Source organism: Coturnix japonica, chromosome 1 (assembly GCF_001577835.2).
Source record: "Coturnix japonica isolate 7356 chromosome 1, Coturnix japonica 2.1, whole genome shotgun sequence".
Taxonomy (NCBI): domain Eukaryota; kingdom Metazoa; phylum Chordata; class Aves; order Galliformes; family Phasianidae; genus Coturnix; species Coturnix japonica.
The window spans coordinates 125,001,644-125,014,047 of record NC_029516.1 but is presented as its reverse complement, the minus strand read 5'-3'; positions in this window follow the sequence as shown (position 1 = coordinate 125,014,047).

Below are 12,404 nucleotides of genomic sequence, written 5' to 3'. Positions count from 1 at the left end.
TGCTGGGCTTTCAAGAGCTGTTTGCGACTTCAGAACTACAATAAATCTGTAATAATTCATCTCGGAAGCCTCTCTCAGGGGCTCTTTTCACCAAGTACTTTGCCAGCTTTCTCAAGCATGCTTAACTGTGTATTGACACTTCAGCGTTTTTTGGGTATTTCTGTTTCTTTCCCTGTTATGAACCACTCCTTAAAATGGCCTGCTTCCCCCTGGCGCTGGGAGTGAAACTGAAACAGCTTGCCCTGGCAACTGTTGCTAGTCTACAGTAACTGGATGTATTAAAAATAAAAACAACAACAAAACAATTGTTTTTCCTCATTCCTTCCCAGTAGAAATCAATTAGTCACAGCCTTTATTTAGCACATGTGACATTTACCTAAGCAAAGGCAACTGGTGAGCCGGTTATGCATAAAAGTCCTGCAGAGCACAGGTCTTACTCATGCTCCAGGCCTAGCTCTGTTGTCCTGCTTGTCACCAAGGGTTAGTCATTATTCATTGCATTGGAGGATGTTTCTCTTTAGAGGACAAACTGCTGAACAGAAGCACTGATCCTGGAGATTTTGTTTTCCGGACAGACACCTGGTGGTTGCATGGCATGTGGTTGCAGTTGTCTTGGGAATGCTGCTCCAGTTAGGTGAAAATTCAGCTGGGAGGGAAAAAAGAAAGTCTCAGTTTGTTGTTTTTATTTTTGGGGGTGGGGGGGGTGGAGTGGGAGGGATTGTTTTGGATGAGCTAAATCTCATGGGAGTTGTGGCCTCAAGGAATCTGCTGCAGATCTGGGTTTATTTCTCTTTTTGGGTTGAGGCCATGAAGAGCTACCTCACCCATGTGCAAAACAAACACCTTGGCCACCTGTCACAAGGCAGATGACCTCTTGGTGTCACTTCTGGAGCAATGTACCATTTTTCTCTCTGACCTCTGTGTACTGGTATGTGTTGAAGAAATAGTGCAGCTGGGGTGTTAGCTCTGTCTCCCACACAGTATGTGCCCTACTTATTCTTGATATTCCTCAGCTGCAGCCTTGTCCCAGTGTTGTGATTCCAGCTTGTATCTTTTGCATTTATCACCAGCATCTCAGACAGAATTAAGTCAAACGAAAGGTTTAATGCAACATGTGAAGGATTTTCTCAAGGTTTCACTTCATTTCTACCAGAAATACTGGGATAATTTCTTGATTTGTGCCAAAACAATTCCTTCTTTTAATTTTCACCCCATTACTGTCACATCAGACACTTTTGGCATCTTAGCTCTGTCCAGCCTTGTGTGACGCCTGCATTTTGAGGGGCGGTTTCTGTCTGTCAGCTGTGTCACTTAGGAAAAGGAGCTTTCTTGTCTCTGGCATTGTTTTGAATGAGAAATAATGTTCTCACCTCCTAGTTTTATCTAGGTATAACCCTGCTTCTGCAGAGCGAGCTATTTCGATGGATGAATTCACATGAGAACATTCTTTAACTCTATCTGCTGGTGATTAATCATTGCTTAGATTCAGAATGTATAAAAATTTTATTTTTAAAAGTTCTGGTGCTATACATAAAAGCCTCCAAGGGTGACTTTGAAGTTCGAACATAATTATTTGGCAAGCAGTGTGGGGTCTGCTGACATGCTTGGTTAAAGAACATATTGTGCTAATTTGCAGTTATACTAGCAGAGATAAGAAGCTTGAACTACAGAACTGAATACAATCAGGGACATGTAAATGGGGCCAATGTTATGTCTTCTGAATCTCCTGAGGTTCTGGCTTTAGTTTAGAGCATTTCTTTGTTTAAAACCCCGCTGTTAGAGAGAGAAATGTGTTGGGTATTCCAGAGGAATATGAAAGCTGGAAGACTCTCCAGAAAACAAGATTTCCCATTAATGCTTGATATGTCATTCATCTGTTGTTACCTGCTTTTCTTCTCCCAGCTAATTACAGAAGATACAAATTCTATTCCCCTTTTTAATACATCTACTAATGTCAAAGATTTTATTGGGTAGACTGTTGGGTTGTGAACTTCACAAAGATTCCCCAGGCAAGGAGATATGGCAGCAAGGGAGCAGAAGGACATTGGTCTCCTTGTTTGGCCTTACTGAGGGTACCTCAGGATGAACTTTGGTGATTTATGTAGGAGTAAATTAAAATGCTTGCTCCATTTTTTCTGCCAGACATTATTACCCCAGAAACAGAGGTAGCAGAAAGGGTGATATACCCTTCCCTCAGCTACAGAGGTCACAGCCTTGTGTATTCACTGAAACTGCAGTAAGTCTTAGCATTTGGGCAGTAACTCCTGGCTGTGTGGGCAGGCAGCTGAGAATAATAACCTCTTAAATTACTCCAGTGTACATTGCAAGAACTCATTTAGAGGCAGTACGCATAATCCAGGGTGCAGATTTTCAAAGGAGCATTTCCTTCCACAAAGCTTTGTGTACAGGCTGTGTGTTTGCACGTAGGTAACTGTGTGTGTCACCATCAAAACAGAACATATGAATTTGTCTCATGTGCAGTGTGGGTGGATACTCAATAGTCCAGATGACAGAAATATACCATTGCCTTTAGAAACCTTGTGTGTGTGCCTATGTAAAATGGATGATAAAAGAACTCTGCTCCATCAGCTGTCTGGGAACTCTGAGGTGGCAAGTCTGCAGTCAGACACTTCTCCTTCACACTAAGGGTCCATATTGTGCCAGGCTTTGATTGTATCATGTAAAACCCTTGGAGTTTCCATGGGGAAGAAAAATGATATTCACAGAAAGCAAGATCCTTCTTTCCCTCTCCAAAGAAGTGCTGCTTCTCATCAGTGCATCCCAGGGTACCATGCCACCAGCCCCTAGGGCCTGTCCTACTGCATGTCCCTCAGGACCTTATATGTACCATAGATTTGCCATCTGTGTTGCTAATTCCTGCTCATAGGCAGAGGTGCACAGTTCAGTAATCAGCTCAATTACCAGTAACACCGCTGCCATGCTTCTGAAAATACCTCACCGCATGGAAGCTTTGTGGATTAGCAAACAGTGGCTATAAAACTGTGATCTTTGTGTTAATTAATTTCTTTTTGGTCAGCGGGTTAATTATGTTCTATAATCCCACATAATTACTAGATTCTTAATGGAGCCCAATAAAATAATTAACAAAGCTATTCTGAAATAATTATACTAGTGCTCTTTTTGTAGAGAAAGCAGCAGCAATGAGCGCAGTTGATACAGTGGGAACAAGAGCTATGACAATCTACTTCCCTCTTCACCACCACCTCAGCTGGTCTAGTTCACCATCAAAAGACACTGAATAGACTTTTGGAGTCACATTGATCTTGGTTGACTATGAACTCCCAGAATTGTCTGAGTGGATATTACTTACTTACACCCTCATCCTTGGGATTTCCTTAGAAATTTGTAATGAGAGTGAGGCCTGTGTCCTCTAGAAGTCGAAGTGGAACTATGCTTTCCCTAGCTTTCACTCAGTGTTAATAAGTTTTAATTTATAAAGAGTAGTACTTGACATTTAATTTGGTGTGGAGGAGAAACTGGCTGGTGTTTTTCTGTAGTAGATACATCTCTTCAGGAAATGCCTGCTGGCGGCAGGACTTCAGGGCTTGTGTTGAGATATCCAACTGACACTTGGAAAAAATAACTTCATTCTTGACTTGGAGTTTTTGTTGTTGCTAAGAGTTTTATGCTTACAGCAGTAGAGCACACACTTAAGTGTGCCAGGATGCAGACACAATGTCAATGGAGCTGTGTATGGGGTTTTGCAAATAGCTATCTGAGTGAGTGCTACTCAGGCTGCTAAGGGAAGTGGTGGAGTTACTGTGGAGGTGTTCAAGAACTGTGTGCTTGTGGCACTGAGGGTCGTGGTTAGCAGACGTGGTGGAAGGAATGTGTTGGTGGCTGGACTAGATGATCTTTCTTACAGGTCTTTTCCAACCTTAATGATTCTGTGATTCTTTTCTACAAATAGTAAACAGGTATATTGACGGTGACACGTGAGCTACCATTCATGTTCACGTGGCTTTCAGTAGAAGTCACTCAGGAAGTACAGTTAATATGAGTCATCCTCAGTTAAATATTAGTGATCACCCACATTATCAAATCAATAAAAATGCTGACCTGACTTACTCCTGCTTAAACAATACTCAGGTTGACATCTGAAGGTAGAGTCCCCATGCAACATTTGACAGCTGCAAATAGTGACAGAAGCTTACTTTTAACTGAGAAACAACAGGTCCTTTTGCTTCTGAAGAATGATATAGATCAAATCTGTTTTCTGGTTTTGATTCTGCTTCTCAAAAAATGAATACTATGAACACTGTCCAAGTACATATTACATTTTGAAAGAGTAGATATTTCCTTTTTTCCATATAGTCTTTGGCTGCCTCTGCCTTGCAACATTTCTGTTCGCCTCCCTCTGCCCTGAACAATTCTGATAGTGAGTTTTGGTGAAATAATAATAAATAAAATAGTGAAATGTGTGAAAACTCAGGAGAGTGTCTGCTTTTTCCTGGAATGCTTCCTTTGAATAAAGTCTGATGTAGTTTAAACAAAATGGGATCTTTCCTTCTTCTTCTGTTAGAGAAGGTCAGTTTAAATATGACTTCTTGACAGTGTATACCTGTGTAAAAAAATTATCTTATCAGAAATACAATCATCTCCACTCTTATTTGTTAAATTTACCTTGTTGGTAGCCAAGCTGCATTGTACATTCTGTGTAACCATAACAAAATTTTAACATTATTTTAAAACCCAGACTGTAGTTCTGAATAGAAACTTTGATCACTCTGTATTTTCCATCCATTTGCTTCCTTTCTTCTCTTCCCTCAGCAGCAGATTGCAAGTACTTAGAAAATGAGGACCTGAGACGTTTCCCCTTAAAAGCAATGATTTTGGTAATGTTTTTACTTTCTTTATATATATATATATATATATATATATATATAAAATAAAATCTGTACATGGAGATCTGGTACTGGAGGTGTTACTCTCCTTGCGTGCCTTCTTTTGAACTTCATTTGTCTTTGAACACTAAGCCTGTTTGTTGTGGCTTTTAGACTGAAGTTTCACATTATAGGGTGTTGATTTTTGATGTGACTGTGGATGTAAAGCAGGTATCTGGAAACTGAGAAGCTGACATATTGCCTTGGGGACTGGTGTAAACCACCTGCACTGGTTTTCAGGATAGACATGAGAGAGGATATCTCCTTGCACAGTGGCCCAGTGGTCAGAAAGCCAATTAGCTTTTTAATTTACTGGCTTGCTACCTTGCTAGCAAACTAACTGCTGAGAGTCAGCAATGCCTTGTGTATCTTAAATTGGCACTGCACTGTGGAGCAGAGCCATAACTTTAAGAGCCTTTAAAGGACAAGTGGCTATTACCGATCTATAAAACATTATTGCATAGCAATTTATTCCACAAAAACAAAATGATACAAGGAGAGACTGTATTCATTACATCAACAGCACACTTCAAAAAACAAGACTGACGTTCTATAAGCGGCACATGTGTAGGAAAAAGAACTTTATAAAACAAATAATGAAAGGAACAAACTGTTACAGTCTGATGTAATTTCAGTAATTTGGTAATTGAGAATTTCCACCCACTATCCGTGAAAGGAAAAGTACACACAGTCCTGCACACTCATTATGTATTTACTTCTCTGATAGTGGCAAACATGTTAGTTGTTGAAATGATGGCTTCGGTTCCTTTTTCATTATTCCTTGGCCATGCACAGAGGTATCATTGCTTCTTAAATTTAGGAAGTGGGAAAATTATATTTTGAAGAGTGACGTATTGAAAAAGACAAATTGAAAGAGAGACGAAATTTTAACTAAAGAAAAACCAACTATTTATGCTTTTTTTTTTCCCTCCTTTTTTCTTGTTTTTCCTTTTTTTTCCCCAAGCAAGGCAAAATAAGCTTATCGGTAGTAAAACAGTATGACAGTTTATAGTTTATTCTTTTCAGACAGCAGTAATGGAAACTATCCTTTTGAATATAATTGCATATGTGAACAATCATTGCAATCTGCCAAAGTTTTCATTGCTGTGAAGTTGATCTTTCATCTCTTAAAATATTTATTAATAGATCCAGATGAGTTACATAGAGAGCAGCAGCAGCTATGGCCCCAATTATAAATGTTTGTTCTAATTGGTAGAAAAGTGTGTATATGTACAAAGACATATATCAGTATTCCAGACACACACCAGAAATGTCTGCACTGCTAAAAGTAAAATTAAACTCATATTTTCCATTTCCATTTGCGAACCTACCTTTCTGTTATTCTGTAATTTGTACTGACTTATTAGGTTCAGACTCTGCTTATCGTTCATACTTAGATTATTCATACAAACCAAGCCTGAACATCAAATACCGGAGGGTCAATTTTTGGCACTGCACTTCTGGAAATATATGAAATTGTTGGAAAGAATCTGAAGAAAAGAAAGATGAATGAGCAGAGATCTAGAGAAAGATTGAAGGAATCAAGGTTGTTTAGTCTAGAAAACAGTGGACCAAGGGGGAAAATTTAATACTTTTCAGATATCTGAAAAGCAGCTTCACATATCTATTTTCCAAGCTGGTGGCTGATAAAGCAAGAAGAAATGGTCTTTGAACTACATTGAGGGAGAGACAGACAAAACACCAAGAGATATGCTATAACAGTATGGTCAGAGAAACACTGTTAGAGTGCTGGAAATCATCATTTCAAGATCTTTCGGGTCACTTTAGGAAAACAAGATGCAAGAGTAGGCTGGGGGTGTGAATGAAGAAATAAAGAGATGAAGGCATTGAACTAGGGAATCTTTTGAGGTTCTTTTGAAAACCCTTTGCTTCTGGATTACATGATTTTGTATCCTGGATCACACTTGTATGATACTCATTCCCTTCGGTGCCCTTGTAGGTGTTCACAGTAGGGATAAATCTCCTTTTCCAGATTAGTGCAAAGAGTTACCATCCCTTGTCATTATATGCAGTATCCCTCCTTGTTCTTTTTTTCCAGCCAGCTAACAAAATGGCCCATGTGGATGATCCAAAATCATGGCGGTCAAAATAACCAGAGTAGTAAAAACCTATCTGAAGGATGTATGCTGCCCTGGCTTTCTCATCTGACTGAGCAGCATCTGACTGCTGGTAAGGTCTACAGCAAGAACAACAGCATGAAGAGGATGTGGTTGGGCTAGTGAGTTCCCCCTACTTAAGGCTGTGTGGACACTGCTTTGACCACAATTGCCCTGCCAATTTTGTTGCACTTCTACCTGCCATCCTTTCTTCAGAAAGCAAATCTCTTTACCATTTGTTTTACAGCCAGATTATTACTATTTTTTTCTCTGTTGAACATAACCCATGTATCATAGGTTGCACCTCTGACATTTTTTCTTGACATAAAGTTAATGTGTTAGGATAAGTTACAGCCAGTGCAAGACAGAAAAGAGTTGGAGGCTGTAGATGTCCTCTGAAAGAAATGGACAAGGTTGATAATGTTTTACCATTGTTTTAAATATCATACTCATTTTGAAATATTGCCTTTCTGGCAAACTGGGTCCCTTCTTAAAGAACTGCCAGCATTAAGCTGATAATGCATTACACAATGCAAAATCAGTCCAAGAAGTTATAGTGGTAACTTAGCAAGGCCTCCTCTGCTTAACAGCCTGTTAATATTTAGAAGGTAACTCGAGATTTCAGATCTTTGCAAGCTGAAACTCAGGATACCATCCCTGATTCTGAGAAGGGGAGCAAAATTTACTGAAAGACTAATTAAATGTCACTTTGCAGACTTTTACACTGACACTCGAAAAGGACTCAGAGGTTGTGCACTCTGTCTTCTGGTGCCCAGATTCCAGCCAGACACAGCCCCACTAACCCATGCCCTTGGAGCAGAGGGAGCTGAGAGCAGTATATGTCATGGGCAGAGGCACTCTGTATTTCCTCCTACTCAAGGCACAGCATTACATTTGGGTTGCAGTGAGACTCTTTCAGATCTTCCTGAAACGAGCTTCCCTGAGATGGGAGGTAAAAATGACAGGACAGAATCAGGGAAGAACAATCATCTCTGTAAATGAGATCACTTATGATCTACAGCAAGCTCTGCAGATGCAGTGTGTTCCAGAAGGCATCTGAGTGCCCCTATCATTGGTGAACAGGTATATTACTCTACTTGCTACTTGGCACCACTGTGTGAATCTGTAGTTACCAGACTGACTTTGGTTAGATCTGAAAAATACCCTCAGCCTTCCACATCTCAGAGCTCTCCTCTGCCAGTGGGGTCTCTGGTCAGGGAGAGGAGACTGATGTCATCACCTTCTCTACTAGCTAGATTTGTCAAGGGGAGAGTCCTCCCCTGCTCCAGTTTTGAAAGAAATGTAAGAAAAATGTTCAGAACTGTGAATCTTGTGAGAGACAACCAAGCAAGGCACATACATTCCAGAGTACGAAAGAAAAGCCTTTCCCAAATACCTTGTGTCCAACACTCAGTATGCTGTTGTTGCTGTTGTAGGTCTCTTCTCGGACACGTGCCTTTCCCTGAAGAAGAGACCAGCCTTGGCGTAGAGCTGGAAATTCTGCTCTTGATCAATGTGGCATTGCAATGTACTCATGGTTGTGATTTCTCCAGCACTGCCCTCTTTAGAGACAGAAATACTTTGCTTCTGAATACATCATATTTTAGATCATAGGTGTGTACATTTTGCAACTGTGGGAGAGAGAGGTGAGAAGTGTTTTTGCCAGATACAGTCTCTGTGTTACACAGATACTTTGTCAAGAACCTCATCACACTGGACATGTTTACCATTACACTGTGTAAATCATGATGCTGCTGTACCTGAGTCCACAACTGCTAAAGGCTTAAAGGCTTAAAATAACCCCCAAACTTTCTTTTTCTTTCTTTTTCTTTTCTTTCTTTTTTTCTTTTTTTTTTTCTTTTGTTCTTTTTTTTTTTTTCTGGGACCTTGCATCCATCTGCCACATCTTTTGCCTTACCTTACATTTCTGGACCCTCTCAAATTCCCAGGTGTGTGTAAGCATGACTCACACATCCTCCATCTGCTCTGTGATCCACATTGGGCATAGGAAGCTTACATCAGTGTCACGAAGCCAAAGGGCTTCCTTCAAACTAGGCACACTTTTTGGGTGTGTATTCTGTCATCTTAAAATGACACTCTCATCTGAAGGTTTTATTGTGCTTACACGTTACTATCTGGAAGATGAAGAGGACTATAAATCTTTGTAACATTTTAAAAACATCAGCAGTGCAAAGGAGGATGAAAATGGATTCCAAAGACCCAAACATTTTACGCAAGTTTTTCAAGACCTAAACTTGTCGTATAAACTAACATGACTCTGATTATTCTTAAATAAGAAATTTAAAGTCGTTGTTCTTCATGATACTTGCAGTTTCTTATTTTACAAAGGTAGAACACAGTTTTGGCAAGAGACACTGTACTTAAGATCTCTGTCTCTGTGCTCACTGTCCACTCACAAAAGCAAACACAGGTAAATATGCATTTCTTCCAAACTAGAAATTTAAATACCTGCCAAGTATGGCATAACATTAATGAAGATCAATGCACTTTGTGTGGTGTATTAGGAATAGCTATAAAAATGGAAACTAGTTCAATTTTGTAAGTGCTCAATTTACAGATTTACTCATGCTAACCTTATGGAATTTTATAAGATAGTTAAAATTATGTCCATAGTGTCTTCTAAATAGATCCCTCTATCTCTAAAGCAGTTCTGAAAATACTACTTGACAAGATAATGCTTAGAAATCGATAGCAAACTGTGCACAGCAGGGAAAATCAGTAACACTCATTAAGCAGGACATTATTTTCATGGGTACTGGTCTGAACAGAAAGACATTTACCAGAGCAAAGCTCACTATTTAGAAATACAACTATTTAGAAATACGGCTTTGCCTAAAACATTTCAGCAGCACTGCCAAGGAGTAAGTGACTTCAGGAAATGAGAAGTAACTGGTTTTGCTCAGGAAAGCATGCTCCTTTTCTTAAAACAATTCCATAACCCTTCACTTGCAGATAAACTGCAGGTAGCAAGGCTCTTGTAAGAGTTGTAGAGGTATGTCTGAATGATGAGCAGCCCCCTCCCAGCCACAGTTTTTGGGGTGGAGGCTTGGGGAGAGACAGTAGCAGCAACCTTCTTAGGGTCCTCATTCACACTTCATACAGAATATATATGGGAAATAGAATAACACTGGTGCTGTTCCAAATGTATATTAGAAAGAACCAGCGTGGATATAATTCATCCCTATAGTATCCAGATGCCATGGAAACACACCTCATGTAAGCCAGGATGTTTCTTTTATGATTTAAATACCATTTCTTCTGGTCCACATGAAGCCTATGAATACCACCAAGGGAGAATTCATGTATAAACCACCAAATGCTTCTTAACAATTTCAAACCTTTTCCAAAGTGACAGTAAGACCATTTGTATGATCTTTGTGTATACTCTGAATCCTTTAGTTGCTTCAAGAAGCAGCAGAAAACTCTTTAATGTAAATCCTTACATAAAGCTCTGACATTTTAGGATGAATGCCCTTACACAAAACCAAACCACAGTGTACTCCTGGTGAACGGAGCAGAAGATGTAATGAAAAAAGTTTTCCTTGCAGAGTGACTACACAGAAGGCCCCAAAAGTTCTTAAGATGTTTCTTAATGTTTTAAAAAACCTTTGGCTTTCTCTTTTTGTATCACGGTTCTCTATCTCAGAAGGCTTCCACCTGTGAGAATGGGAAACAGATCATTCATACACTGAGGATGGCTAAGATAGGTGGGTTGCTGGAGTTCTAAATTTTGGAGCAAAGTTTAGATTAAATTTTGTAAGAAAGGAAGAGGCTGCATAGCAAACTGCAAACAGTCTGTAACATCAGCTGCAGCTGAGGACTTGATTAGCTTTTTATATATGTTCAGAGGCAAAATCACAAGAACTGTCTCAGCTCTCCCATGGAGCTTCTGACCTTGCAGAACACTGACCTCAGTCACTCACCATCCTCCAGCTATATCCTTCAGACCTTCACACACACAGAGTTTATTCACTAGTAAGTTCTAAGTAGAGTTTATTCATTATTCATTATTGTTAAAATATTTCCTTAAAAATTTCTTTAAAATGCTTTCTTAAAGTTCTGAGTTGAACACTCTTCATTACCTTCAGTATATGCTTTGCCTCCAAAAGCTACATCAGGAAAGCCACTCTTCCTTCCTGTTCTACTTACTCCCACCCCTGTTGCTAAAAGGCTCTGGCAGAGGAGCCCTGCAGCAGGTGCTGGGCTGGCTCTGGATGCAACTGCCCCAAGGCACCTTGGTGAAGCTACTGCCCTGAGGACAGCCAGCAGAGCAGAACATGTGCTCACACTGCGGCTGTTCCAGCTCACACTTGTGCTGCTGATGGCAGCAGATTTGCATTTAGGTGCCAAAGAACAAACTGTATGGCTTTCTGCCTGGTTTCTCCCATGACAGTGGCAGTGACCACCAGCAGAATAAAGAGCAGCCGCAGGACATGGGAGACCTGTAACATCTTCAGCAGCTGCAGCTGTTGAGCAGATGTGTTTGACCATGCTTTGAAGTATCTGCCGTGTAGCTGAGACAGCACAGAGAGCAGTGTAGGCTGTTTGAAGCTATTTATTTGACTTCTCAGGTGGTTTGCGTAATAGCACTCCTGCTAGTTTAAAGTTAGCTTGGGTCTGTGTGTGTGAGCAGCAACCATGACTCCACACAAACAGAGCAGCTCTACCCATACTTGTTTGTGCAGTGGGCTTCAATTCCCCACTGGGACCTTCAGGCACTGCAGCAATAGAAATAGTAATGAATCATTAATAACTTCTGCTGAATCATTTGAAAACTATTCACTGTGCAGTAGATGTTTATTTATTAGTACAGAATAGGTGATGCAATGAAAGACGGCAAACAAAATGAGCTGTGGGTTGTTTTGCTCCAATTCATTATACATTTTCTTCTGGGGATAATTACTTCTCAAAATGAAAGCAAATTATGCGCATTTGTGGTTGGAAGGTTCCCCTTTGCCCCCGAATATCTTCTCTAGACGGCTTTGTTTAGTAGCCCCAGTAATGCTTTACTATGTATTTAATGTATCACTGATAAAGTGTCTGTGAAGGCGTTGGTATTTCATCCAAAAGAGAGTTATGAGATATCAGAACTGGGTCTGTTCTGTCCTGTTAGAATGCCTGTTCTTTTAGTATACATTCGCGCCAGCCTCCACCTTTGGATCCAGAACAGCTAGATGGAGCTATTTCCTCTCTAATTAACAGGAAAGTGTAAAAAATTATAATAAAAAACCCAAACAACTAATTTAAAATCTTTGGCCCAATCCTGCCAATGAAAATATTCTCATCTTTTAAATAACTCTGAGTAAGAGCTATGTAGGAAGGTTTTGCAAAATTAAACCCAAAGGCTTGAACTGGAAAGATA